Source organism: Oncorhynchus nerka, linkage group LG24, assembly GCF_034236695.1.
Source record: "Oncorhynchus nerka isolate Pitt River linkage group LG24, Oner_Uvic_2.0, whole genome shotgun sequence".
Lineage (NCBI taxonomy): Eukaryota > Metazoa > Chordata > Actinopteri > Salmoniformes > Salmonidae > Oncorhynchus > Oncorhynchus nerka.
Window position 1 is genome coordinate 95,088,772 of NC_088419.1, and position 4,579 is coordinate 95,093,350.

Genomic DNA, 4,579 nt, shown 5'->3' on the forward strand with positions numbered 1-4,579 from the left:
CTCTCTCTGTGCCGGTGTATTTATCCCTGTGTTTCCTGTCTCTCTGTGCCAGTGTATTTATCCCTGTGTTTCCTGTCTCTCTGCGCCAGTGTATTTATCCCTGTGTTTCCTGTCTCTCTGCTGTATTTATCCCTGTGTTTCCTGTCTCTCTGCACCAGTGTATTTATCCCTGTGTTTCCTGTCTCTCTGCACCAGTGTATTTATCCTGTCTCTCTGTACCAGTGTATTTATCCCTGTCTCTCTGTACCAGTGTATTTAACCCTGTGTTTCCCGTCTCTCTGTCCCGGTGTATTTATCCCTGTGTTTCCTGTCTCTCTGTGCCGGTGTATTTATCCCTGTGTTTCCTCTCTCTCTGTGCCGGTGTATTTATCCCTGTGTTTCCTGTCTCTCTGTGCCAGTGTATTTATCCCTGTGTTTCCTGTCTCTCTGCGCCAGTGTATTTATCCCTGTGTTTCCTGTCTCTCTGCACCAGTGTATTTATCCCTGTGTTTCCTGTCTCTCTGCACCAGTGTATTTATCCCTGTGTTTCCTGTCTCTCTGTACCAGTGTATTTATCCCTGTCTCTCTGTACCAGTGTATTTAACCCTGTGTTTCCTGTTTCTCTGTCCCAGTGTATTTATCCCTGTGTTTCCTGTCTCTCTGTGCCGGTGTATTTATCCCTGTGTTTCCTCTCTCTCTGTGCCGGTGTATTTATCCCTGTGTTTCCTGTCTCTCTGTGCCGGTGTATTTATCCCTGTGTTTCCTCTCTCTCTGTGCCGGTGTATTTATCCCTGTGTTTCCTGTCTCTCTGTCCCAGTGTATTTATCCCTGTGTTTCCTGTCTCTCTGTACCAGTGTATTTATCCCTGTGTTTCCTGTCTCTCTGTACCAGTGTATTTATCCCTGTGTTTCCTGTCTCTCTGTACCAGTGTATGAATCCCTGTGTTTCCTGTCTCTCTGTACCAGTGTATTTATCCCTGTCTCTCTGTACCAGTGTATTTAACCCTGTGTTTCCTGTTTCTCTGTCCCAGTGTATTTATCCCTGTGTTTCCTGTCTCTCTGTGCCGGTGTATTTATCCCTGTGTTTCCTCTCTCTCTGTGCCGGTGTATTTATCCCTGTGTTTCCTGTCTCTCTGTGCCGGTGTATTTATCCCTGTGTTTCCTGTCTCTCTGTGCCGGTGTATTTATCCCTGTTTATCCCTGTGCCTGTCTCTGTCTCTCTGTATTTATCCCTGTGTTTCCTGTCTCTCTGTACCAGTGTATTTATCCCTGTGTTTCCTGTCCCTGTGTTTCCTGTCCCTGTGTTTCCTGTCTCTGTACCAGTGTATTTATCCCTGTCTCTCTGTACCAGTGTATTTAACCCTGTGTTTCCTGTTTCTCTGTCCCAGTGTATTTATCCCTGTGTTTCCTGTCTCTCTGTGCCGGTGTATTTATCCCTGTGTTTCCTCTCTCTCTGTGCCGGTGTATTTATCCCTGTGTTTCCTGTCTCTCTGTGCCGGTGTATTTATCCCTGTGTTTCCTCTCTCTCTGTCCCGGTGTATTTATCCCTGTGTTTCCTGTCTCTCTGTGCCGGTGTATTTATCCCTGTGTTTCCTGTCTCTCTGTGCCAGTGTATTTATCCCTGTGTTTCCTGTCTCTCTGCGCCAGTCCCTGTGTTTCCTGTCTCTCTGCGCCAGTGTATTTATCCCTGTGTTTCCTGTCTCTCTGCACCAGTGTATTTATCCCTGTGTTTCCTGTCTCTCTGCGCCAGTGTATTTATCCCTGTGTTTCCTGTCTCTCTGCGCCAGTGTATTTATCCCTGTGTTTCCTGTCTCTCTGTACCAGTGTATTTATCCCTGTGTTTCCTGTCTCTCTGCGCCAGTGTATTTATCCCTGTGTTTCCTGTCTCTCTGTACCAGTGTATTTATCCCTGTGTTTCCTGTCTCTCTGCGCCAGTGTATTTATCCCTGTGTTTCCTGTCTCTCTGCGCCAGTGTATTTATCCCTGTGTTTCCTGTCTCTCTGTACCAGTGTATTTATCCCTGTGTTTCCTGTCTCTCTGCGCCAGTGTATTTATCCCTGTGTTTCCTGTCTCTCTGTACCAGGTTGTCTTGTATGTTTAGTTGAGTCAACCAGCGTGTTTTTACCGTACTACTTTTTCTAGTCCTCCCGGTTTCAACCCTTTCCTGTATCTGGACTCTGTACCCATCTGCCTTGACCATGAGCCTGTCTGTCACTATGTACCCACCTGCCTGACCATTCTGCCTGCCTTGACCACGAGCCTGTCTGTCACTATGTACCCGCCTGCCTGACCACGAGCCTGTCTGTCACTATGTACCCACCTGCCTGACCATTCTGCCTGCCTTGACCACGAGCCTGTCTGCTACTCTGTACCCACCTGCCTGACCATTCTGCCTGCCTTGACCACGACAGAAAGACATGTGGACAGAAAGACATGTGGACAGAAAGGTATTTTGCAAGCACTATTATTATGTGTGGGGCTCTACAATATATCTAAAGTCAACAACAGGACCCCGAAAGATAACCGGCATAGACAACACACAGCACGGTATGGCACGCATTTAATAAAGTGATTCTATGGAATCTACTGTGTTGCACAGCCTGATGGAATAAACTACCTTCCGAAATTCTGGAAATCTGACGGGATGACATGAGACTGGTTGATGGTGACTTGCAATAACTGCGACATACTGCCCCCTACAAACAGTAACAGATATTACAGTCAAACATAAAAACTAAAGAAAAATCTACTTTATCCAAAGACGTCTTAAGTTCTCCATCTATGTTAATGATCGGCATAGTTTTAGGAGTAAGTCTGAGTCCGGGACTGAAAAAAAGTGGGCTCGTCCGGGATTTGAACCCGGGACCTCTCGCACCCAAAGCGAGAATCATACCCCTAGACCAACGAGCCACATTATAGTTACACAAAAAGACAGGATATATAGCGTTCATTCTACATCAAGCGGATTACGCATCTAGCCAGAACGAAATAACATCATAACAAATCGTCTTTTAAATAACGTTTATCTTGTGTTACTGCTTGCATACATGATATGCTTCCATTTAATTCAGCCAAAATCGAGATTTAAAAATAAGGGCTCGTCCGGGATTTGAACCCGGGACCTCTCGCACCCGAAGCGAGAATCATACCCCTAGACCAACGAGCCACGTGCAGTTGCATGTAACGTTTTGCCTTATAACATAGTACCACAGACAGATCATTCTGCAACTAATATTGCCGTTCTGTAATACTCTTGACAGCTACCTATCGAATATTGCAACAAATAGCGACTATTGATAAGTATAGTTATCGTCACACCATTCTTTTCAACCAGGACTAAATTAAAAGGTTCACCCATTTTTGAAGGTTATATTGTTTTTGTGCATCTCTGAGTGATGTTTTATCGAGTCCCTGGGTCATTTGATGTTTTCATGTGAATTTAAATTATTGGCGTTCAAAGCAGGCAGAAATCCGGTCGGTATTACGTAGCACTGTGATAAAGTCGCTCTCATAGGAATACGACTTTTAGATCGTGAAAACATTTGCCATCTCATACACCTCCGATTTCAGCACTGGCCAGTGTCATAACTCGGCAGGATGACTTCTCCCATTGATCACATTTTTTTGCGATATTCTTCGAGAAATGTGTAATTTAACAGAGGGTCGAGCACATTTTTTCGTATTTGTCTGCCTCTTTAGTCCAGGGTGCGCTGCATGGTGCCATTGTCAGAGATATTATAAACAGGAGAGAGGAATTCAATGAATGACGAACGTAAAATCACCTCACCCAGTAGACTGTTGACCAATCGCGTTCCCGTTGTCATGCTGCGTCATGCGGTCGCTAAGCTAATCATCACGCAATCCCTTCTCAAAGTCGGTGTATATGTCGAGAAACCTGCCTATTTTCCCCTGGAAAAGATGTGTAATGTTGTACTTCTTGTTAACGAAATTAGTGTAGATGTTGGGTTTTTGAGCTAGCGCCCAGTAGACTCTCATTCACTGACTTGAAGGAGAGTGCCCCTTGTCCCGAATCGCCCAGAATGCACCGCTCGGCCCATTGACATAACACGGGCAGTGGATTTTTCCTTTAATTAAGGTGCATGACAATTTGTGATTGTTGTTGTTTCGGTAATCAGTGTCTGTATGGGATGGGGAGTGGTTTCCCTCTCTTAGGCAATCAGGAATTTGTACAGGGAGATGTGCTCTTCTCTGCTAGGCAATTAGTGTTAGTACTTCAGCAGTGTTACTTTAGTGCCTTATTTGCAAACAGGATGCATGTTTTGGAATATTTGTTTTTTCTTACAGGCTTCCTTTTAACTTTGTCATTTAGGTTAGTATTGTGGAGTAACTACAATGTTGTTGGTCCATCTTAAGTTGTCTCTTATCATAGCCGTTAAACTCTAGCTTTGTTTAAGTCACAATCGGCCTCATGGTGAAATCCACGAGCGGCTTCCTTCCTCTCCAGCAACTGAGTTAGGAAGGACGTCTGTATCTTTGTAGTGACTGGGTGTATTGATACACCATCCAAAGTGTAATTAATAACTTCACCATGATCAAAGGGATATTCAATGTCTGCCTTTATTTTTTCACCTGTCTAATAG

General features: G+C 44.7%; 2 non-coding genes across 2 annotated transcripts; both read right to left on the bottom strand.

The window, feature by feature from the left end:
* Positions 1-2,816: 2,816 nt before the first annotated feature.
* On the bottom strand, positions 2,817-2,888 carry trnap-ugg (transfer RNA proline (anticodon UGG)). Its single transcript has one exon. It is a non-coding gene; the product is annotated as a tRNA-Pro (tRNA).
* A 184-nt stretch (positions 2,889-3,072) lies between these two features.
* Positions 3,073-3,144, bottom strand: trnap-cgg (transfer RNA proline (anticodon CGG)). The gene has a single exon. It is a non-coding gene; the product is annotated as a tRNA-Pro (tRNA).
* Between the last annotated feature and the right edge of the window lie 1,435 nt (positions 3,145-4,579).